Source organism: Ambystoma mexicanum, chromosome 5q (assembly GCF_040938575.1).
Source record: "Ambystoma mexicanum isolate Mex_15411 chromosome 5q, UKY_AmexF1_1, whole genome shotgun sequence".
In the NCBI taxonomy this organism is placed as follows: Eukaryota; Metazoa; Chordata; class Amphibia; order Caudata; family Ambystomatidae; genus Ambystoma; species Ambystoma mexicanum.
The window spans coordinates 205,285,408-205,309,423 of NC_090933.1; positions in this window are offsets into that span (position 1 = coordinate 205,285,408).

Consider the following 24,016-nt stretch of genomic DNA (forward strand, 5'->3'; position numbering starts at 1 on the left):
GGGCTGCTAACATATTCTGAACTTTCACGGATGTAAGATGCATTTTTCGTGGAAAAAATATTTTTGGGAATTTCAGTGGTCTAGGATGCGGGTTAATGCCCCTTTTAGGCAGCATATGTTTTTGGGACATTCTGAGATCTCTGATAGTTTTTTGGCCACCAACATTTTCTGGACTTTAAGGGGTCTAGAATGCCTGTAAACCCCTTTTTTGGGCCTCCAAAGTTTTCTACATTTTTGCAGGCCTAAAATGCATTTTAAGGCCTTTTTTGGGCTGCTAACATATTCTGAACTTTCACGGATGTAAGATGCATTTTTCGTGGAAAAAATATTTTTGGGAATTTCAGTGGTCTAGGATGCGGGTTAATGCCCCTTTTAGGCTGCATATGTTTTTGGGACATTCTGAGCTCTCTGACGCAGTTTTCTGGCCACCAAAATTTTCTGGACTTTAGGGGGTCTAGGATGCCTGTAAGCCCCTTTTTTGGGCCTCCAAAGTTTTCTACATTATTGCAGGCCTAAGATGCATTTTAAGGCCTTTTTTGGGCTGCTAACATATTCTGAACGTTCATGGATGTAAGATGCATTTTTCGTGGAAAAAATATTTCTGGGAATTTCAGTGGTATAGGATGCGGGTTAATGCCCCTTTCAGGGTGCAAATGTTTTTGGGACATTCAGAGCGCTCTGATAGTTTTTTGGCCACCAACATTTTGTGGACTTTAGGGGGTCTAGAATGCCTGTAAACCCCTTTTTTGGGCCTCCAAAGTTTTCTACATTTTTGCAGGCCTAAAATGCATTTTAAGGCCTTTTTTGGGCTGCTAACATATTCTGAACTTTCACGGATGTAAGATGCATTTTTCGTGGAAAAAATATTTTTGGGAATTTCAGTGGTCTAGGATGCGGGTTAATGCCCCTTTTAGGCTGCAAATGTTTTTGGGACATTCTGAGCTCTCTGACGCAGTTTTTGGGCCACCAAAATTTTCTGGATTTTAGGGGGTCTAGGATGCCTGTAAACCCCTTTTTTGGGCCTCCAAAGTTTTCTACATTTTTGCAGGCCTAAGATGCATTTTAAGGCCTTTTTTGGGTTGCTAACATATTCTGAACTTTCACGGATGTAAGATGCATTTTTCGTGGAAAAATATTTTTGGGAATTTCAGTGGTCTAGGATGCGGGTTAGTGCCCCTTTTAGGCTGCATATGTTTTTGGGACATTCTGAGCTCTCTGACGCAGTTTTTTGGCCACCAAAATTTTCTGGACTTTAGGGGGTCTAGGATGCCTGTATACCCCTTTTTTGGGCCTCCAAAGTTTTATACATTTTTGCAGGCCTAAAATGCATTTTAAGGCCTTTTTTGGGCTGCTAACATATTCTGAACTTTCACTGATGTAAGATGCATTTTTCGTGGAAAAATATTTTTGGGAATTTCAGTGGTCTAGGATGCGGGTTAATGCCCCTTTTAGGCTGCATATGTTTTTGGGACATTCTGAGCTCTCTGACGCAGTTTTTTGGCCACCAAAATTTTCTGGACTTTAGGGGGTCTAGGATGCCTGTAAACCCCTTTTTTGGGCTTCCAAAGTTTTCTACATTTTTGCAGGACTAAGATGTGGTTAAGGCCTTTTTTGGGCTGCTAAGATATTCTTAACTTTCAGGGGTGTAGGATGCATTTTACGTGCCAAAATAATTTTTGGAAACTTCAGTGGTGTAGGATGCGGGTTAATGCCCCTTTGAGGCTGCAAATGTTTTTGGGACATTCTGAGCTCTCTGACACAGTTTTTGGGCCACCAACATTTTCTGGACTTTAGGGGGTCTAGGATGCCTGTAAACCCCTTTTTTGGCTTCCAAAGTTTTCTACATTTTTGCAGGCCTAAAATGCATTTTAAGGCCTTTTTTGGGCTGCTAACATATTCTGAACTTTCACGGATGTAAGATGCATTTTTCGTGGAAAAAATATTTTTGGGAATTTCAGTGGTCTAGGATGCGGGTTAATGCCCCTTTTAGGCTGCAAATGTTTTTGGGACATTCTGAGCTCTCTGACGCAGTTTTTGGGCCACCAAAATTTTCTGGATTTTAGGGGGTCTAGGATGCCTGTAAACCCCTTTTTTGGGCCTCCAAAGTTTTCTACATTTTTGCAGGCCTAAGATGCATTTTAAGGCCTTTTTTGGGTTGCTAACATATTCTGAACTTTCACGGATGTAAGATGCATTTTTCGTGGAAAAATATTTTTGGGAATTTCAGTGGTCTAGGATGCGGGTTAGTGCCCCTTTTAGGCTGCATATGTTTTTGGGACATTCTGAGCTCTCTGACGCAGTTTTTTGGCCACCAAAATTTTCTGGACTTTAGGGGGTCTAGGATGCCTGTATACCCCTTTTTTGGGCCTCCAAAGTTTTATACATTTTTGCAGGCCTAAAATGCATTTTAAGGCCTTTTTTGGGCTGCTAACATATTCTGAACTTTCACTGATGTAAGATGCATTTTTCGTGGAAAAATATTTTTGGGAATTTCAGTGGTCTAGGATGCGGGTTAATGCCCCTTTTAGGCTGCATATGTTTTTGGGACATTCTGAGCTCTCTGACGCAGTTTTTTGGCCACCAAAATTTTCTGGACTTTAGGGGGTCTAGGATGCCTGTAAACCCCTTTTTTGGGCTTCCAAAGTTTTCTACATTTTTGCAGGACTAAGATGTGGTTAAGGCCTTTTTTGGGCTGCTAAGATATTCTTAACTTTCAGGGGTGTAGGATGCATTTTACGTGCCAAAATAATTTTTGGAAACTTCAGTGGTGTAGGATGCGGGTTAATGCCCCTTTGAGGCTGCAAATGTTTTTGGGACATTCTGAGCTCTCTGACACAGTTTTTGGGCCACCAACATTTTCTGGACTTTAGGGGGTCTAGGATGCCTGTAAACCCCTTTTTTGGCTTCCAAAGTTTTCTACATGTTTGCAGGCCTAAGATGTGGTTAAGGCCTTTTTTGGACTGCAAACATATTCTGAACTTTCATGGCTGTAGGATGCTTTTTTCGTGCCAAAATAATTTTTGGAAACTTCAGTGGTGTAGGATGCGGGTTAATGCCCCTTTGAGGCTGCAAATGTTTTTGGGACATTCAGAGCTCTCTGACGCAGGTTTTGGGCCACCAATATTTTCTGGACTTTAGGGGGTTTAAGATGCCTGTAAACACCTTTTTTGCGCCTCCAAAGTTTTCTAAATGTTTGCAGGCCTAAGATGCGGTTAAGGACTTTTTTGGACTGCAAACATATTCTGAACTTTTATGGCTGTAGGATGCATTTTTCGTGCCAAAAATATTTTTTGAATTTCAGTGGTCTAGGATGTGGGTTAATGCCCCTTTGAGGCTGCAAATGTTTTTGGGACATTCAGAGCTCTCTGACGCAGGTTTTAGGCCACCAACATTTTCTGGACTTTAGGGGGTTTAAGATGCCTGTAAACCCCTTTTTTGGGCCTCCAAAGATTTCAACATTTTTGCAGGCCTAAGATGCATTTTAAAGCCTTTTTTGGGCTGCTAACATATTCTTAACTTTCGGGGGTGTGGGATGCATTTTTCGTGATAAAAATATTTTTGGGAATTTCAGTGGTCTAGGATGCGGGTTAATGCCCCTTTTAGGCTTCAAATGTGTTTGGGACATTCAGAGATCTCTTACACAGTTTTTGGGCCACCAACATTTTCTGGACTTTAGGGGGTCTAGGATGCCTGTATACCCCTTTTTTGGGCCTCCAAAGTTTTATACATTTTTGCAGGCCTTAAATGCATTTTAAGGCCTTTTTTGGGCTGCTAACATATTCTGAACTTTCACGGATGTAAGATGCATTTTTCGTGGAACAATATTTTTGGGAATTTCAGTGGTCTAGGATGCGGGTTAATGCCCCTTTTAGACTGCAAATGTTTTTGGGACATTCTGAGCTCTCTGACAGTTTTTGGGCCACCAACATTTTCTGGACTTTAGGGGGTCTAGGATGCCTGTAAACCCCTTTTGTGGGCTTCCAAAGTTTTCTACATTTTTGCAGGCCTAAAATGTGGTTAAGGCCTTTTTTGGGCTGCTAAGATATTCTTAATTTCAGGGGTGTAGGATGCATTTTTCGTGCCAAAATAATTTTTGGAAACTTCAGTGGTGTAGGATGTGGGTTAATGCCCTTTTGAGGCTGCAATTGTTTTTGGGACATTCAGAGCTTTCTGACGCAGGTTTTGGGCCACCAACATTTTCTGGACTTTAGGGGGTTTAAGATGCCTGTAAACACCTTTTTTGGGCCTCCAAAGTTTTCTAAATTTTTGCAGGCCTAAGATGCGGTTAAGGCCTTTTTTGGACTGCAAACATATTCTGAACTTTCAGGGCTGCAGGATGCATTTTTCGTGCCAAAATTATTTTTTGAATTTCAGTGGTCTAGGATGTGGGTTAATGCCCCTTGAGGCTGAAAATGTTTCTGGGACATTCAGAGCTCTCTGACCCCGTTTTTAGACCACCTTCATTTTCTGGACTTTAGGGGGTCTAGGATGCCTGTAAACCCCTTTTTGGGCCTCCAAAGATTTCAACATTTTTGCAGGCCTAAAATGCATTTTAAAGCCTTTTTTGGGCTGTTAACATATTCTTAACTTTCAGGGGTGTAGGATGCATTTTTCTTGCCAAAATTATTTTTGGGAATTTCAGTGGTCTACAAAGCGGGTTAATGCCCCTTTCAGGCTGCAAATGTTTTTGGGACATTCAGAGCTCTCTGAGGTAGTTTTTGGGCCACCAACATTTTCTGGACTTTAGGGGGTCTAGGACGCCTGTAAACCCCTTTTTTGGGCCTCCAAAGTGTTCTACATTTTTGCAGTCCTAAAATGCATTTTAAGGCCTTTTTCCGGCTGCTAACATATTCTGAACGTTCAAGGATGTAAGATGCATTTTTCGTGGAAAAAATATTTTTGGGAATTTCAGTGGTCTAGGATGAGGGTTAATGCCCCTTTTATGCTGCAAATGTGTTTGGGACATTCAGAGCTCTCTGACACAGTTTGTGGGCGCCAACATTTTCTGGACTTTAGTGGCTCTCGGATGCCTGTAAACCCCTTTTTTGGGCCTCCAAAGTTTTCTACATTTTTTCAGGCCTAGGATGCGGTTAAGGCCTTTTTTGGGATGTAACATATTCTGAACTTTCGGGGTGTAGGATGCATTTTTCGTGCCAAAATTATTTTTGGGAATTTCAGTCGTCTACGAAGCAGGTTTATGCCCCTTTCAGGCTGCAGATGTTTTTGGGACATTCAGAGCTTTCTGACACAGTTTTTGGGCCACCAACATTTTCTTGACTTAAGGGGGTCTAGGATGCCTGTAAACACCTTTTTTGGGCGCCAAAGTTTTCTACATTTTTGCAGGCCTAAGATGCATTTTAAGGCCTTTTTGGGCTGCTAACATATTCTGAACGTTCATGATTGCAAGATGCATTTTTCATGGAAAATTTCTTTTGGGGAATTTCAGTGGTCTAGGATGCGGGTTAATTCCCCTTTTAGGCTGCAAATGTGTTTGGGACATTCAAGCTCTCTGACAGTTTTTGGGTGTCAACATTTTCTGGACTTTAGGGGGTCTAGGATGCTTGTAAACCCCTTTTTTGGGCCTCCAAAGTTTTCAACATTTTTGCAGACCTAACATGCATGTTAAGGCCTTTTTTGGGCTGCTAAGATATTCTTAACTTTCAGGGGTGTAGGATGCATTTTTCATGCCAAAATAATTTTTGGAAACTTCAGTGGTGTAGGATGCGGGTTAATGCCCCTTTGAGGCTGAAAATGTTTTTGGGACATTCAGAGCTCTCTGAAGCAGGTTTTGGGCCACCAACATTTTCTGGACTTTAGGGGATTTAAGATGCCTGTAAACACGTTTTTTGGGCCTCCAAAGTTTTCTAAATTTTTGCAGGCCTAAGATGCGGTTAAGGCCTTTTTTGGACTGCAAACATATTCTGAACTTTCAGGGCTGTAGGATGCATTTTTCATGCCAAAATTATTTTTTGAATTTTGAATTTCAGTGGTCTAGGATGTGGGTTAATGCCCCTTTGAGGCTGCAAATGTTTTTGGGACAATCAGAGATCTCTGACGCAGGTTTTGGGCGACCAACATTTTCTGGACTTTAGGGGGTTTAAGATACCTGTAAACCCCTTTTTTGGGCCTCCAAAGATTTCAACATTTTTGCAGGCCTAAGATGCATTTTAAAGCCTTTTTTGGGCTGCTAACATATTCTTAACTTTCAGGGGTGTGGGATGCATTTTTAGAGATAAAAATATTTTTGGGAATTTCAGTGGTCTGGGATGCGGGTTAATACCCCTTTTAGGCTTCAGATGTGTTTGGGACATTCAGAGCTCTCTGACACAGTTTTTGGGTGCCAACAGTTTCTGGACTTTAGGGGTTCTAGGATGCCTGTAAACCCCTTTTTTGGGCCTCCAAAGTTTTCTACATTTTTGCAGGCCTAAAATGCATTTTAAGGCTTTTTTGGGCTGCTAACATATTCTTAACTTTCAGGGGTGTGGGATGCATTTTTAGAGATAAAAATATTTTTGGGAATTTCAGTGGTCTAGGATGCGGGTTAATGCCCCTTTTAGGCTTCAAATGTGTTTGGGACATTCAGAGCTCTCTGACACAGTTTTTGGGTGCCAACATTTTCTGGACTTTAGGGGGTATAGAATGCCTGTAAACCCCTTTTTGGGCTTCCAAAGTTTTTTACATTTTTGCAGGCCTAAAATGTGGTTAAGGCCTTTTTTGCCCTGCAAACATATTCTGAACTTTCAGAGCTGTAGGATGCATTTTTCGTGATAAAAATATTTTTGGGAATTTCAGTGGTCTGGGATGCGTGTTAATGCCCCTTTTAAGCTTCAAATGTGTTTGGGACATTCAGAGCTCTCTGACACAGTTTTTGGGCCACCAACATTTTCTGGACTTTAGGGGGTCTAGGATGCCTGTATACCCCTTTTTTGGGCCTCCAAAGATTTCAACATTTTTGCAGGCCTAAGACGCATTTTAAAGCCTTTTTTGGGCTGCTAACATATTCTTAACTTTCAGGGGTGTGGGATGCATTCTACGTGATAAAAATATTTTTGGGAATTTCAGTGGTCTGGGATGCGTGTTAATGCCCCTTTTAAGCTTCAAATGTGTTTGGGACATTCAGAGCTCTCTGACACAGTTTTTGGGCCACCAACATTTTCTGGACTTTAGGGGGTCTAGGATGCCTGTATACCCCTTTTTTGGGCCTCCAAAGTTTTATACATTTTTGCAGGCCTAAAATGCATTTTAAGGCCTTTTTTGGGCTGCTAACATATTCTGAACTTCCACGGATGTAAGATGCATTTTTCGTGGAAAAAATATTTTTGGGAATTTCAGTGGTCTAGGATGCGGGTTAATGCCCCTTTTAGGCTGCATATGTTTTTGGGACATTCTGAGCTGTCTGACACAGTTTTCTGGCCACCAAAATTTTCTGGACTTTAGGGGGTCTAGGATGCCTGTAAGCCCCTTTTTTGGGCCTCCAAAGTTTTCTACATTATTGCAGGCCTAAGATGCATTTTAAGGCCTTTTTGGGCTGCTAACATATTCTGAACATTCACGGATGTAAGATGCATTTTTCGTGGAAAAAATATTTTTGGGAATTTCAGTTGTCTAGGATGCGGGTTAATGCCCCTTTCAGGCTGCAAATGTTTTTGGGACATTCAGAGCTCTCTGATAGTTTTTTGGCCACCAACATTTTCTGGACTTTAGGGGGTCTAGAATGCCTGTAAACCCCTTTTTTGGGCCTCCAAAGTTTTCTACATTTTTGCAGGCCTAAAATGTATATTAAGGCCTTTTTTGGGCTGCTAACATATTCTGAACTTTCATGGATGTAAGATACATTTTTCGTGGAAAAAATATTTTTGGGCATTTCAGTGGTCTAGGATGCGGGTTAATTCCCCTTTTAGGCTGCAAATGTTTTTGGGACATTCTGAGCTCTCTGATAGTTTTTTGGCCACCAACATTTTCTGGACTTTAAGGGGTCTAGAATGCCTGTAAACCCCTTTTTTGGGCCTCCAAAGTTTTCTACATTTTTGCAGGCCTAAAATGCATTTTAAGGCCTTTTTTGGGCTGCTAACATATTCTGAACTTTCACGGATGTAAGATGCATTTTTCGTGGAAAAAATATTTTTGGGAATTTCAGTGGTCTAGGATGCGGGTTAATGCCCCTTTTAGGCTGCATATGTTTTTGGGACATTCTGAGCTCTCTGACACAGTTTTTTGGCCACCAAAATTTTCTGGACTTTAGGGGGTCTAGGATGCCTGTAAGCCCCTTTTTTGGGACTCCAAAGTTTTCTACATTATTGCAGGCCCAAGATGCATTTTAAGGCCTTTTTTGGGCTGCTAACATATTCTGAACGTTCACGGATGTAAGATGCATTTTTCGTGGAAAAAATATTTTTGGGAATTTCAGTGGTCTAGGATGCGGGTTAATGCCCCTTTCAGGCTGCAAATGTTTTTGGGACATTCAGAGCTCTCTGATAGTTTTTTGGCCACCAACATTTTCTGGACTTTAGGGGGTCTAAAATGCCTGTAAACCCCTTTTTTGGGCCTCCAAAGTTTTCTACATTTTTGCAGCCTAAAATGCATTTTAAGGCCTTTTTTGGGCTGCTAACATATTCTGAACTTTCACGGATGTAAGATGCATTTTTCGTGGAAAAAAATATTTTTGGGAATTTCAGTGGTCTAGGATGCGGGTTAATGCCCCTTTTAGGCTGCAAATGTTTTTGGGACATTCTGAGCTCTCTGACGCAGTTTTTTGGCCACCAAAATCTTCTGGACTTTAGGGGGTCTAGGATGCCTGTAAACCCCTTTTTTGGGCCTCCAAAGATTTCAACATTTTTGCAGGCCTAAGATGCATTTTAAAGCCTTTTTTGGGCTGCTAACATATTCTTAACTTTCAGGGGTGTGGGATGCATTTTTAGAGATAAAAATATTTTTGGGAATTTCAGTGGTCTAGGATGCGGGTTAATGCCCATTTTAGGCTGCAAATGTTTTTGAGATATTCTGAGCTCTCTGACACAGTTTTTGGGTCACCAACATTTTCTGGACTTTAGGGGGTATAGAATGCCTGTAAACCCCTTTTTGAGCTTCCAAAGTTTTTTACATTTTTGCAGGCCTAAAGTGTGGTTAGCCTTTTTTGGGCTGCTAAGATATTCTTAACTTTCAGGGGTGTATGAGCATTTTTCGTGCCAAAATAATTTTTGGAAACTCCAGTGGTCTAGGATGCGGGTTAATGCCCCTTTGAGGCTGCAAATGTTTCTGGGACATTCAGAGCTCTCTGACCCCGTTTTTAGGCCACCTTCTTTTTCTGGACTTTAGGGGTCTAGGATGCCTGTAAACCCCTTTTTTGGGCGTCCAAAGATTTCAACATTTTTGCAGGCCTAAGATGCATTTTAAAGCATTTTTTGGGCTGCTAACATATTCTTAACTTTCAGGGGTGTGGGATGCATTTTTCGTGATAAAAATATTTTTGGGAATTTCAGTGGTCTAGGATGCGTGTTAATGCCCCTTTTAAGCTTCAAATGTGTTTGGGACATTCAGAGCTCTCTGACACAGTTTTTGGGCCACCAACATTTTCTGGACTTTAGGGGGTCTAGGATGCCTGTATACCCCTTTTTTGGGCCTCCAAAGTTTTATACATTTTTGCAGGCCTAAAATGCATTTTAAGGCCTTTTTTGGGCTGCTAACATATTCTGAACTTTCACGGATTTAAGATGCATTTTTCGTGGAAAAAATATTTTTGGGAATTTCAGTGGTCTAGGATGCGGGTTAATGCCCCATTTAGGCTGCATATGTTTTTGGGACATTCTGAGCTCTCTGACGCAGTTTTTGGCCCACCAAAATTTTCTGGATTTTAGGGGGTCTAGGATGACTGTAAACCCGTTTTTTGGGCCTCCAAAGTTTTCTACATTTTTGCAGGCCTAAAATGCATTTTAAGGCCTTTTTTGGGCTGCTAACATATTCTGAACTTTCACGGATTTAAGATGCATTTTTCGTGGAAAAAATATTTTTGGGAATTTCAGTGGTCTAGGATGCGGGTTAATGCCCCTTTTAGGCTGCAAATGTTTTTCGGACATTCTGAGCTCTCTGACACAGTTTTTGGGCCACCAACATTTTCTGGATTTTAGGGGGTCTAGGATGCCTGTAAACCCCTTTTTTGGGCCTCCAAAGTTTTCTACATTTTTGCAGGCCTAAAATGCATATTAAGGCCTTTTTTGGGCTGCTAACATTTTCTGAACTTTCATGGATGTAAGATACATTTTCCGTGGAAAAAATATTTTTGCGAATTTCAGTGGTCTAGGATGCGGGTTAATGCCCCTTTTAGGCTGCAAATGTTTTTTGGACATTCTGAGCTCTCTGATAGTTTTTTGGCCACCAACATTTTCTGGACTTTAAGGGGTCTAGAATGCCTGTAAACCCCTTTTTTGGGCCTCCAAAGTTTTCTACATTTTTGCATGCCTAAAATGCATTTTAAGGCCTTTTTTGGGCTGCTAACATATTCTGAACTTTCACGGATGTAAGATGCATTTTTCGTGGAAAAAATATTTTTGGGAATTTCAGTGGTCTAGGATGCGGGTTAATGCCCCTTTTAGGCTGCATATGTTTTTGGGACATTCTGAGCTGTCTGACGCAGTTTTCTGGCCACCAAAATTTTCTGGACTTTAGGGGGTCTAGGATGCCTGTAAGCCCCTTTTTTGGGCCTCCAAAGTTTTCTACATTATTGCAGGCCTAAGATGCATTTTAAGGCCTTTTTTGGGCTGCTAACATATTCTGAACGTTCACGGATGTAAGATGCATTTTTCGTGGAAAAAATATTTCTGGGAATTTCAGTGGTATAGGATGCGGGTTAATGCCCCTTTCAGGGTGCAAATGTTTTTGGGACATTCAGAGCGCTCTGATAGTTTTTTGGCCACCAACATTTTGTATACTTTAGGGGGTCTAGAATGCCTGTAAACCCCTTTTTTGGGCCTCCAAAGTTTTCTACATTTTTGCAGGCCTAAAATGCATTTTAAGGCCTTTTTTGGGCTGCTAACATATTCTGAACTTTCACGGATGTAAGATGCATTTTTCGTGGAAAAAATATTTTTGGGAATTTCAGTGGTCTAGGATGCGGGTTAATGCCCCTTTTAGGCTGCATATGTTTTTGGGACATTCTGAGCTCTCTGATAGTTTTTTGGCCACCAACATTTTCTGGACTTTAAGGGGTCTAGAATGCCTGTAAACCCCTTTTTTGGGCCTCCAAAGTTTTCTACATTTTTGCAGGCCTAAAATGCATTTTAAGGCCTTTTTTGGGCTGCTAACATATTCTCAACTTTCACGGATGTAAGATGCATTTTTCGTGGAAAAAATATTTTTGGGAATTTCAGTGGTCTAGGATGCGGGTTAATGCCCCTTTTAGGCTGCATATGTTTTTGGGACATTCTGAGCTGTCTGACGCAGTTTTCTGGCCACCAAAATTTTCTGGACTTTAGGGGGTCTAGGATGCCTGTAAGCCCCTTTTTTGGGCCTCCAAAGTTTTCTACATTATTGCAGGCCTAAGATGCATTTTAAGGCCTTTTTGGGCTGCTAACATATTCTGAACATTCACGGATGTAAGATGCATTTTTCGTGGAAAAAATATTTTTGGGAATTTCAGTTGTCTAGGATGCGGGTTAATGCCCCTTTCAGGCTGCAAATGTTTTTGGGACATTCAGAGCTCTCTGATAGTTTTTTGGCCACCAACATTTTCTGGACTTTAGGGGGTCTAGAATGCCTGTAAACCCCTTTTTTGGGCCTCCAAAGTTTTCTACATTTTTGCAGGCCTAAAATGTATATTAAGGCCTTTTTTGGGCTGCTAACATATTCTGAACTTTCATGGATGTAAGATACATTTTTCGTGGAAAAAATATTTTTGGGCATTTCAGTGGTCTAGGATGCGGGTTAATTCCCCTTTTAGGCTGCAAATGTTTTTGGGACATTCTGAGCTCTCTGATAGTTTTTTGGCCACCAACATTTTCTGGACTTTAAGGGGTCTAGAATGCCTGTAAACCCCTTTTTTGGGCCTCCAAAGTTTTCTACATTTTTGCAGGCCTAAAATGCATTTTAAGGCCTTTTTTGGGCTGCTAACATATTCTGAACTTTCACGGATGTAAGATGCATTTTTCGTGGAAAAAATATTTTTGGGAATTTCAGTGGTCTAGGATGCGGGTTAATGCCCCTTTTAGGCTGCATATGTTTTTGGGACATTCTGAGCTCTCTGACACAGTTTTTTGGCCACCAAAATTTTCTGGACTTTAGGGGGTCTAGGATGCCTGTAAGCCCCTTTTTTGGGACTCCAAAGTTTTCTACATTATTGCAGGCCCAAGATGCATTTTAAGGCCTTTTTTGGGCTGCTAACATATTCTGAACGTTCACGGATGTAAGATGCATTTTTCGTGGAAAAAATATTTTTGGGAATTTCAGTGGTCTAGGATGCGGGTTAATGCCCCTTTCAGGCTGCAAATGTTTTTGGGACATTCAGAGCTCTCTGATAGTTTTTTGGCCACCAACATTTTCTGGACTTTAGGGGGTCTAGAATGCCTGTAAACCCCTTTTTTGGGCCTCCAAAGTTTTCTACATTTTTGCAGCCTAAAATGCATTTTAAGGCCTTTTTTGGGCTGCTAACATATTCTGAACTTTCACGGATGTAAGATGCATTTTTCATGGAAAAAATATTTTTGGGAATTTCAGTGGTCTAGGATGCGGGTTAATGCCCCTTTTAGGCTGCAAATGTTTTTGGGACATTCTGAGCTCTCTGACGCAGTTTTTTGGCCACCAAAATCTTCTGGATTTTAGGGGGTCTAGGATGCCTGCTAAACCCCTTTTTTGGGCCTCCAAAGTTTTCTACATTTTTGCAGGCCTAAAATGCATATTAAGGCCTTTTTTGGGCTGCTAACATTTTCTGAACTTTCATGGATGTAAGATACATTTTCCGTGGAAAAAATATTTTTGGGAATTTCAGTGGTCTAGGATGCGGGTTAATGCCCCTTTTAGGCTGCAAATGTTTTTTGGACATTCTGAGCTCTCTGATAGTTTTTTGGCCACCAACATTTTCTGGACTTTAAGGGGTCTAGAATGCCTGTAAACCCCTTTTTTGGGCCTCCAAAGTTTTCTACATTTTTGCATGCCTAAAATGCATTTTAAGGCCTTTTTTGGGCTGCTAACATATTCTGAACTTTCACGGATGTAAGATGCATTTTTCGTGGAAAAAATATTTTTGGGAATTTCAGTGGTCTAGGATGCGGGTTAATGCCCCTTTTAGGCTGCATATGTTTTTGGGACATTCTGAGCTGTGTGACGCAGTTTTCTGGCCACCAAAATTTTCTGGACTTTAGGGGGTCTAGGATGCCTGTAAGCCCCTTTTTTGGGCCTCCAAAGTTTTCTACATTATTGCAGGCCTAAGATGCATATTAAGGCCTTTTTTGGGCTGCTAACATTTTCTGAACTTTCATGGATGTAAGATACATTTTCCGTGGAAAAAATATTTTTGGGAATTTCAGTGGTCTAGGATGCGGGTTAATGCCCCTTTTAGGCTGCAAATGTTTTTTGGACATTCTGAGCTCTCTGATAGTTTTTTGGCCACCAACATTTTCTGGACTTTAAGGGGTCTAGAATGCCTGTAAACCCCTTTTTTGGGCCTCCAAAGTTTTCTACATTTTTGCATGCCTAAAATGCATTTTAAGGCCTTTTTTGGGCTGCTAACATATTCTGAACTTTCACGGATGTAAGATGCATTTTTCGTGGAAAAAATATTTTTGGGAATTTCAGTGGTCTAGGATGCGGGTTAATGCCCCTTTTAGGCTGCATATGTTTTTGGGACATTCTGAGCTGTCTGACGCAGTTTTCTGGCCACCAAAATTTTCTGGACTTTAGGGGGTCTAGGATGCCTGTAAGCCCCTTTTTTGGGCCTCCAAAGTTTTCTACATTATTGCAGGCCTAAGATGCATTTTAAGGCCTTTTTTGGGCTGCTAACATATTCTGAACGTTCACGGATGTAAGATGCATTTTTCGTGGAAAAAATATTTCTGGGAATTTCAGTGGTATAGGATGCGGGTTAATGCCCCTTTCAGGGTGCAAATGTTTTTGGGACATTCAGAGCGCTCTGATAGTTTTTTGGCCACCAACATTTTGTATACTTTAGGGGGTCTAGAATGCCTGTAAACCCCTTTTTTGGACCTCCAAAGTTTTCTACATTTTTGCAGGCCTAAAATGCATTTTAAGGCCTTTTTTGGGCTGCTAACATATTCTGAACTTTCACGGATGTAAGATGCATTTTTCGTGGAAAAAATATTTTTGGGAATTTCAGTGGTCTAGGATGCGGGTTAATGCCCCTTTTAGGCTGCATATGTTTTTGGGACATTCTGAGCTCTCTGATAGTTTTTTGGCCACCAACATTTTCTGGACTTTAAGGGGTCTAGAATGCCTGTAAACCCCTTTTTTGGGCCTCCAAAGTTTTCTACATTTTTGCAGGCCTAAAATGCATTTTAAGGCCTTTTTTGGGCTGCTAACATATTCTGAACTTTCACGGATGTAAGATGCATTTTTCGTGGAAAAAATATTTTTGGGAATTTCAGTGGTCTAGGATGCGGGTTAATGCCCCTTTTAGGCTGCATATGTTTTTGGGACATTCTGAGCTGTCTGACGCAGTTTTCTGGCCACCAAAATTTTCTGGACTTTAGGGGGTCTAGGATGCCTGTAAGCCCCTTTTTTGGGCCTCCAAAGTTTTCTACATTATTGCAGGCCTAAGATGCATTTTAAGGCCTTTTTGGGCTGCTAACATATTCTGAACATTCACGGATGTAAGATGCATTTTTCGTGGAAAAAATATTTTTGGGAATTTCAGTTGTCTAGGATGCGGGTTAATGCCCCTTTCAGGCTGCAAATGTTTTTGGGACATTCAGAGCTCTCTGATAGTTTTTTGGCCACCAACATTTTCTGGACTTTAGGGGGTCTAGAATGCCTGTAAACCCCTTTTTTGGGCCTCCAAAGTTTTCTACATTTTTGCAGGCCTAAAATGTATATTAAGGCCTTTTTTGGGCTGCTAACATATTCTGAACTTTCATGGATGTAAGATACATTTTTCGTGGGAAAAATATTTTTGGGCATTTCAGTGGTCTAGGATGCGGGTTAATTCCCCTTTTAGGCTGCAAATGTTTTTGGGACATTCTGAGCTCTCTGATAGTTTTTTGGCCACCAACATTTTCTGGACTTTAAGGGGTCTAGAATGCCTGTAAACCCCTTTTCTGGGCCTCCAAAGTTTTCTACATTTTTGCATGCCTAAAATGCATTTTAAGGCCTTTTTTGGGCTGCTAACATATTCTGAACTTTCACGGATGTAAGATGCATTTTTCGTGGAAAAAATATTTTTGGGAATTTCAGTGGTCTAGGATGCGGGTTAATGCCCCTTTTAGGCTGCATATGTTTTTGGGACATTCTGAGCTGTCTGACGCAGTTTTCTGGCCACCAAAATTTTCTGGACTTTAGGGGGTCTAGGATGCCTGCAAGCCCCTTTTTTGGGCCTCCAAAGTTTTCTACATTATTGCAGGCCTAAGATGCATATTAAGGCCTTTTTTGGGCTGCTAACATTTTCTGAACTTTCATGGATGTAAGATACATTTTCCGTGGAAAAAATATTTTTGGGAATTTCAGTGGTCTAGGATGCGGGTTAATGCCCCTTTTAGGCTGCAAATGTTTTTTGGACATTCTGAGCTCTCTGATAGTTTTTTGGCCACCAACATTTTCTGGACTTTAAGGGGTCTAGAATGCCTGTAAACCCCTTTTTTGGGCCTCCAAAGTTTTCTACATTTTTGCATGCCTAAAATGCATTTTAAGGCCTTTTTTGGGCTGCTAACATATTCTGAACTTTCACGGATGTAAGATGCATTTTTCGTGGAAAAAATATTTTTGGGAATTTCAGTGGTCTAGGATGCGGGTTAATGCCCCTTTTAGGCTGCATATGTTTTTGGGACATTCTGAGCTGTCTGACGCAGTTTTCTGGCCACCAAAATTTTCTGGACTTTAGGGGGTCTAGGATGCCTGTAAACCCCTTTTTTGGGCCTCCAAAGTTTTCTACATTATTGCAGGCCTAAGATGCATTTTAAGGCCTTTTTTGGGCTGCTAACATATTCTGAACGTTCACGGATGTAAGATGCATTTTTCGTGGAAAAAATATTTCTGGGAATTTCAGTGGTATAGGATGCGGGTTAATGCCCCTTTCAGGGTGCAAATGTTTTTGGGACATTCAGAGCGCTCTGATAGTTTTTTGGCCACCAACATTTTGTATACTTTAGGGGGTCTAGAATGCCTGTAAACCCCTTTTTTGGACCTCCAAAGTTTTCTACATTTTTGCAGGCCTAAAATGCATTTTAAGGCCTTTTTTGGGCTGCTAACATATTCTGAACTTTCACGGATGTAAGATGCATTTTTCGTGGAAAAAATATTTTTGGGAATTTCAGTGGTCTAGGATGCGGGTTAATGCCCCTTTTAGGCTGCATATGTTTTTGGGACATTCTGAGCTCTCTGATAGTTTTTTGGCCACCAACATTTTCTGGACTTTAAGGGGTCTAGAATGCCTGTAAACCCCTTTTTTGGGCCTCCAAAGTTTTCTACATTATTGCAGGCCCAAGATGCATTTTAAGGCCTTTTTTGGGCTGCTAACATATTCTGAACGTTCACGGATGTAAGATGCATTTTTCGTGGAAAAAATATTTTTGGGAATTTCAGTGGTGTAGGATGCGGGTTAATGCCCCTTTCAGGCTGCAAATGTTTTTGGGACATTCAGAGCTCTCTGATAGTTTTTTGGCCACCAACATTTTCTGGACTTTAGGGGGTCTAGAATGCCTGTAAACCCCTTTTTTGGGCCTCCAAAGTTTTCTACATTTTTGCAGCCTAAAATGCATTTTAAGGCCTTTTTTGGGCTGCTAACATATTCTGAACTTTCACGGATGTAAGATGCATTTTTCGTGGAAAAAATATTTTTGGGAATTTCAGTGGTCTAGGATGCGGGTTAATGCCCCTTTTAGGCTGCAAATGTTTTTGGGACATTCTGAGCTCTCTGACGCAGTTTTTTGGCCACCAAAATCTTCTGGATTTTAGGGGGTCTAGGATGCCTGTAAACCCCTTTTTTGGGCCTCCAAAGTTTTCTACATTTTTGCAGGCCTAAAATGCATATTAAGGCCTTTTTTGGGCTGCTAACATTTTCTGAACTTTCATGGATGTAAGATACATTTTCCGTGGAAAAAATATTTTTGGGAATTTCAGTGGTATAGGATGCGGGTTAATGCCCCTTTCAGGGTGCAAATGTTTTTGGGACATTCAGAGCGCTCTGATAGTTTTTTGGCCACCAACATTTTGTATACTTTAGGGGGTCTAGAATGCCTGTAAACCCCTTTTTTGGACCTCCAAAGTTTTCTACATTTTTGCAGGCCTAAAATGCATTTTAAGGCCTTTTTTGGGCTGCTAACATATTCTGAACTTTCACGGATGTAAGATGCATTTTTCGTGGAAAAAATATTTTTGGGAATTTCAGTGGTCTAGGATGCGGGTTAATGCCCCTTTTAGGCTGCATATGTTTTTGGGACATTCTGAGCTCTCTGATAGTTTTTTGGCCACCAACATTTTCTGGACTTTAAGGGGTCTAGAATGCCTGTAAACCCCTTTTTTGGGCCTCCAAAGTTTTCTACATTTTTTGCAGGCCTAAAATGCATTTTAAGGCCTTTTTTGGGCTGCTAACATATTCTGATCTTTCACGGATGTAAGATGCATTTTTCGTGGAAAAAATATTTTTGGGAATTTCAGTGGTCTAGGATGCGGGTTAATGCCCCTTTTAGGCTGCATATGTTTTTGGGACATTCTGAGCTGTCTGACGCAGTTTTCTGGCCACCAAAATTTTCTGGACTTTAGGGGGTCTAGGATGCCTGTAAGCCCCTTTTTTGGGCCTCCAAAGTTTTCTACATTATTGCAGGCCTAAGATGCATTTTAAGGCCTTTTTGGGCTGCTAACATATTCTGAACATTCACGGATGTAAGATGCATTTTTCGTGGAAAAAATATTTTTGGGAATTTCAGTTGTCTAGGATGCGGGTTAATGCCCCTTTCAGGCTGCAAATGTTTTTGGGACATTCAGAGCTCTCTGATAGTTTTTTGGCCACCAACATTTTCTGGACTTTAGGGGGTCTAGAATGCCTGTAAACCCCTTTTTTGGGCCTCCAAAGTTTTCTACATTTTTGCATGCCTAAAATGCATTTTAAGGCCTTTTTTGGGCTGCTAACATATTCTGAACTTTCACGGATGTAAGATGCATTTTTCGTGGAAAAAATATTTTTGGGAATTTCAGTGGTCTAGGATGCGGGTTAATGCCCCTTTTAGGCTGCATATGTTTTTGGGACATTCTGAGCTGTCTGACGCAGTTTTCTGGCCACCAAAATTTTCTGGACTTTAGGGGGTCTAGGATGCCTGTAAGCCCCTTTTTTGGGCCTCCAAAGTTTTCTACATTATTGCAGGCCTAAGATGCATATTAAGGCCTTTTTTGGGCTGCTAACATTTTCTGAACTTTCATGGATGTAAGATACATTTTCCGTGGAAAAAATATTTTTGGGAATTTCAGTGGTCTAGGATGCGGGTTAATGCCCCTTTTAGGCTGCAAATGTTTTTTGGACATTCTGAGCTCTCTGATAGTTTTTTGGCCACCAACATTTTCTGGACTTTAAGGGGTCTAGAATGCCTGTAAACCCCTTTTTTGGGCCTCCAAAGTTTTCTACATTTTTGCATGCCTAAAATGCATTTTAAGGCCTTTTTTGGGCTGCTAACATATTCTGAACTTTCACGGATGTAAGATGCATTTTTCGTGGAAAAAATATTTTTGGGAATTTCAGTGGTCTAGGATGCGGGTTAATGCCCCTTTTAGGCTGCATATGTTTTTGGGACATTCTGAGCTGTCTGACGCAGTTTTCTGGCCACCAAAATTTTCTGGACTTTAGGGGGTCTAGGATGCCTGTAAGCCCCTTTTTTGGGCCTCCAAAGTTTTCTACATTATTGCAGGCCTAAGATGCATTTTAAGGCCTTTTTTGGGCTGCTAACATATTCTGAACGTTCACGGATGTAAGATGCATTTTTCGTGGAAAAAATATTTCTGGGAATTTCAGTGGTATAGGATGCGGGTTAATGCCCCTTTCAGGGTGCAAATGTTTTTGGGACATTCAGAGCGCTCTGATAGTTTTTTGGCCACCAACATTTTGTATACTTTAGGGGGTCTAGAATGCCTGTAAACCCCTTTTTTGGACCTCCAAAGTTTTCTACATTTTTGCAGGCCTAAAATGCATTTTAAGGCCTTTTTTGGGCTGCTAACATATTCTGAACTTTCACGGATGTAAGATGCATTTTTCGTGGAAAAAATATTTTTGGGAATTTCAGTGGTCTAGGATGCGGGTTAATGCCCCTTTTAGGCTGCATATGTTTTTGGGACATTCTGAGCTCTCTGATAGTTTTTTGGCCACCAACATTTTCTGGACTTTAAGGGGTCTAGAATGCCTGTAAACCCCTTTTTTGGGCCTCCAAAGTTTTCTACATTTTTGCAGGCCTAAAATGCATTTTAAGGCCTTTTTTGGGCTGCTAACATATTCTGAACTTTCACGGATGTAAGATGCATTTTTCGTGGAAAAAATATTTTTGGGAATTTCAGTGGTCTAGGATGCGGGTTAATGCCCCTTTTAGGCTGCATATGTTTTTGGGACATTCTGAGCTGTCTGACGCAGTTTTCTGGCCACCAAAATTTTCTGGACTTTAGGGGGTCTAGGATGCCTGTAAGCCCCTTTTTTGGGCCTCCAAAGTTTTCTACATTTTTTGCAGGCCTAAAATGCATTTTAAGGCCTTTTTTGGGCTGCTAACATATTCTGAACTTTCACGGATGTAAGATGCATTTTTCGTGGAAAAAATATTTTTGGGAATTTCAGTGGTCTAGGATGCGGGTTAATGCCCCTTTTAGGCTGCATATGTTTTTGGGACATTCTGAGCTCTCTGATAGTTTTTTGGCCACCAACATTTTCTGGACTTTAAGGGGTCTAGAATGCCTGTAAACCCCTTTTTTGGGCCTCCAAAGTTTTCTACATTTTTTGCAGGCCTAAAATGCATTTTAAGGCCTTTTTTGGGCTGCTAACATATTCTGATCTTTCACGGATGTAAGATGCATTTTTCGTGGAAAAAATATTTTTGGGAATTTCAGTGGTCTAGGATGCGGGTTAATGCCCCTTTTAGGCTGCATATGTTTTTGGGACATTCTGAGCTGTCTGACGCAGTTTTCTGGCCACCAAAATTTTCTGGACTTTAGGGGGTCTAGGATGCCTGTAAGCCCCTTTTTTGGGCCTCCAAAGTTTTCTACATTATTGCAGGCCTAAGATGCATTTTAAGGCCTTTTTGGGCTGCTAACATATTCTGAACATTCACGGATGTAAGATGCATTTTTCGTGGAAAAAATATTTTTGGGAATTTCAGTTGTCTAGGATGCGGGTTAATGCCCCTTTCAGGCTGCAAATGTTTTTGGGACATTCAGAGCTCTCTGATAGTTTTTTGGCCACCAACATTTTCTGGACTTTAGGGGGTCTAGAATGCCTGTAAACCCCTTTTTTGGGCCTCCAAAGTTTTCTACATTTTTGCATGCCTAAAATGCATTTTAAGGCCTTTTTTGGGCTGCTAACATATTCTGAACTTTCACGGATGTAAGATGCATTTTTCGTGGAAAAAATATTTTTGGGAATTTCAGTGGTCTAGGATGCGGGTTAATGCCCCTTTTAGGCTGCATATGTTTTTGGGACATTCTGAGCTGTCTGACGCAGTTTTCTGGCCACCAAAATTTTCTGGACTTTAGGGGGTCTAGGATGCCTGTAAGCCCCTTTTTTGGGCCTCCAAAGTTTTCTACATTATTGCAGGCCTAAGATGCATATTAAGGCCTTTTTTGGGCTGCTAACATTTTCTGAACTTTCATGGATGTAAGATACATTTTCCGTGGAAAAAATATTTTTGGGAATTTCAGTGGTCTAGGATGCGGGTTAATGCCCCTTTTAGGCTGCAAATGTTTTTTGGACATTCTGAGCTCTCTGATAGTTTTTTGGCCACCAACATTTTCTGGACTTTAAGGGGTCTAGAATGCCTGTAAACCCCTTTTTTGGGCCTCCAAAGTTTTCTACATTTTTGCATGCCTAAAATGCATTTTAAGGCCTTTTTTGGGCTGCTAACATATTCTGAACTTTCACGGATGTAAGATGCATTTTTCGTGGAAAAAATATTTTTGGGAATTTCAGTGGTCTAGGATGCGGGTTAATGCCCCTTTTAGGCTGCATATGTTTTTGGGACATTCTGAGCTGTCTGACGCAGTTTTCTGGCCACCAAAATTTTCTGGACTTTAGGGGGTCTAGGATGCCTGTAAGCCCCTTTTTTGGGCCTCCAAAGTTTTCTACATTATTGCAGGCCTAAGATGCATTTTAAGGCCTTTTTTGGGCTGCTAACATATTCTGAACGTTCACGGATGTAAGATGCATTTTTCGTGGAAAAAATATTTCTGGGAATTTCAGTGGTATAGGATGCGGGTTAATGCCCCTTTCAGGGTGCAAATGTTTTTGGGACATTCAGAGCGCTCTGATAGTTTTTTGGCCACCAACATTTTGTATACTTTAGGGGGTCTAGAATGCCTGTAAACCCCTTTTTTGGACCTCCAAAGTTTTCTACATTTTTGCAGGCCTAAAATGCATTTTAAGGCCTTTTTTGGGCTGCTAACATATTCTGAACTTTCACGGATGTAAGATGCATTTTTCGTGGAAAAAATATTTTTGGGAATTTCAGTGGTCTAGGATGCGGGTTAATGCCCCTTTTAGGCTGCATATGTTTTTGGGACATTCTGAGCTCTCTGATAGTTTTTTGGCCACCAACATTTTCTGGACTTTAAGGGGTCTAGAATGCCTGTAAACCCCTTTTTTGGGCCTCCAAAGTTTTCTACATTTTTTGCAGGCCTAAAATGCATTTTAAGGCCTTTTTTGGGCTGCTAACATATTCTGATCTTTCACGGATGTAAGATGCATTTTTCGTGGAAAAAATATTTTTGGGAATTTCAGTGGTCTAGGATGCGGGTTAATGCCCCTTTTAGGCTGCATATGTTTTTGGGACATTCTGAGCTGTCTGACGCAGTTTTCTGGCCACCAAAATTTTCTGGACTTTAGGGGGTCTAGGATGCCTGTAAGCCCCTTTTTTAGGCCTCCAAAGTTTTCTACATTATTGCAGGCCTAAGATGCATTTTAAGGCCTTTTTGGGCTGCTAACATATTCTGAACATTCACGGATGTAAGATGCATTTTTCGTGGAAAAAATATTTTTGGGAATTTCAGTTGTCTAGGATGCGGGTTAATGCCCCTTTCAGGCTGCAAATGTTTTTGGGACATTCAGAGCTCTCTGATAGTTTTTTGGCCACCAACATTTTCTGGACTTTAGGGGGTCTAGAATGCCTGTAAACCCCTTTTTTGGGCCTCCAAAGTTTTCTACATTTTTGCAGGCCTAAAATGTATATTAAGGCCTTTTTTGGGCTGCTAACATATTCTGAACTTTCATGGATGTAAGATACATTTTTCGTGGGAAAAATATTTTTGGGCATTTCAGTGGTCTAGGATGCGGGTTAATTCCCCTTTTAGGCTGCAAATGTTTTTGGGACATTCTGAGCTCTCTGATAGTTTTTTGGCCACCAACATTTTCTGGACTTTAAGGGGTCTAGAATGCCTGTAAACCCCTTTTCTGGGCCTCCAAAGTTTTCTACATTTTTGCATGCCTAAAATGCATTTTAAGGCCTTTTTTGGGCTGCTAACATATTCTGAACTTTCACGGATGTAAGATGCATTTTTCGTGGAAAAAATATTTTTGGGAATTTCAGTGGTCTAGGATGCGGGTTAATGCCCCTTTTAGGCTGCATATGTTTTTGGGACATTCTGAGCTGTCTGACGCAGTTTTCTGGCCACCAAAATTTTCTGGACTTTAGGGGGTCTAGGATGCCTGTAAGCCCCTTTTTTGGGCCTCCAAAGTTTTCTACATTATTGCAGGCCTAAGATGCATATTAAGGCCTTTTTTGGGCTGCTAACATTTTCTGAACTTTCATGGATGTAAGATACATTTTCCGTGGAAAAAATATTTTTGGGAATTTCAGTGGTCTAGGATGCGGGTTAATGCCCCTTTTAGGCTGCAAATGTTTTTTGGACATTCTGAGCTCTCTGATAGTTTTTTGGCCACCAACATTTTCTGGACTTTAAGGGGTCTAGAATGCCTGTAAACCCCTTTTTTGGGCCTCCAAAGTTTTCTACATTTTTGCATGCCTAAAATGCATTTTAAGGCCTTTTTTGGGCTGCTAACATATTCTGAACTTTCACGGATGTAAGATGCATTTTTCGTGGAAAAAATATTTTTGGGAATTTCAGTGGTCTAGGATGCGGGTTAATGCCCCTTTTAGGCTGCATATGTTTTTGGGACATTCTGAGCTGTCTGACGCAGTTTTCTGGCCACCAAAATCTTCTGGACTTTAGGGGGTCTAGGATGCCTGTAAGCCCCTTTTTTGGGCCTCCAAAGTTTTCTACATTATTGCAGGCCTAAGATGCATTTTAAGGCCTTTTTTGGGCTGCTAACATATTCTGAACGTTCACGGATGTAAGATGCATTTTTCGTGGAAAAAATATTTCTGGGAATTTCAGTGGTATAGGATGCGGGTTAATGCCCCTTTCAGGGTGCAAATGTTTTTGGGACATTCAGAGCGCTCTGATAGTTTTTTGGCCACCAACATTTTGTATACTTTAGGGGGTCTAGAATGCCTGTAAACCCCTTTTTTGGACCTCCAAAGTTTTCTACATTTTTGCAGGCCTAAAATGCATTTTAAGGCCTTTTTTGGGCTGCTAACATATTCTGAACTTTCACGGATGTAAGATGCATTTTTCGTGGAAAAAATATTTTTGGGAATTTCAGTGGTCTAGGATGCGGGTTAAT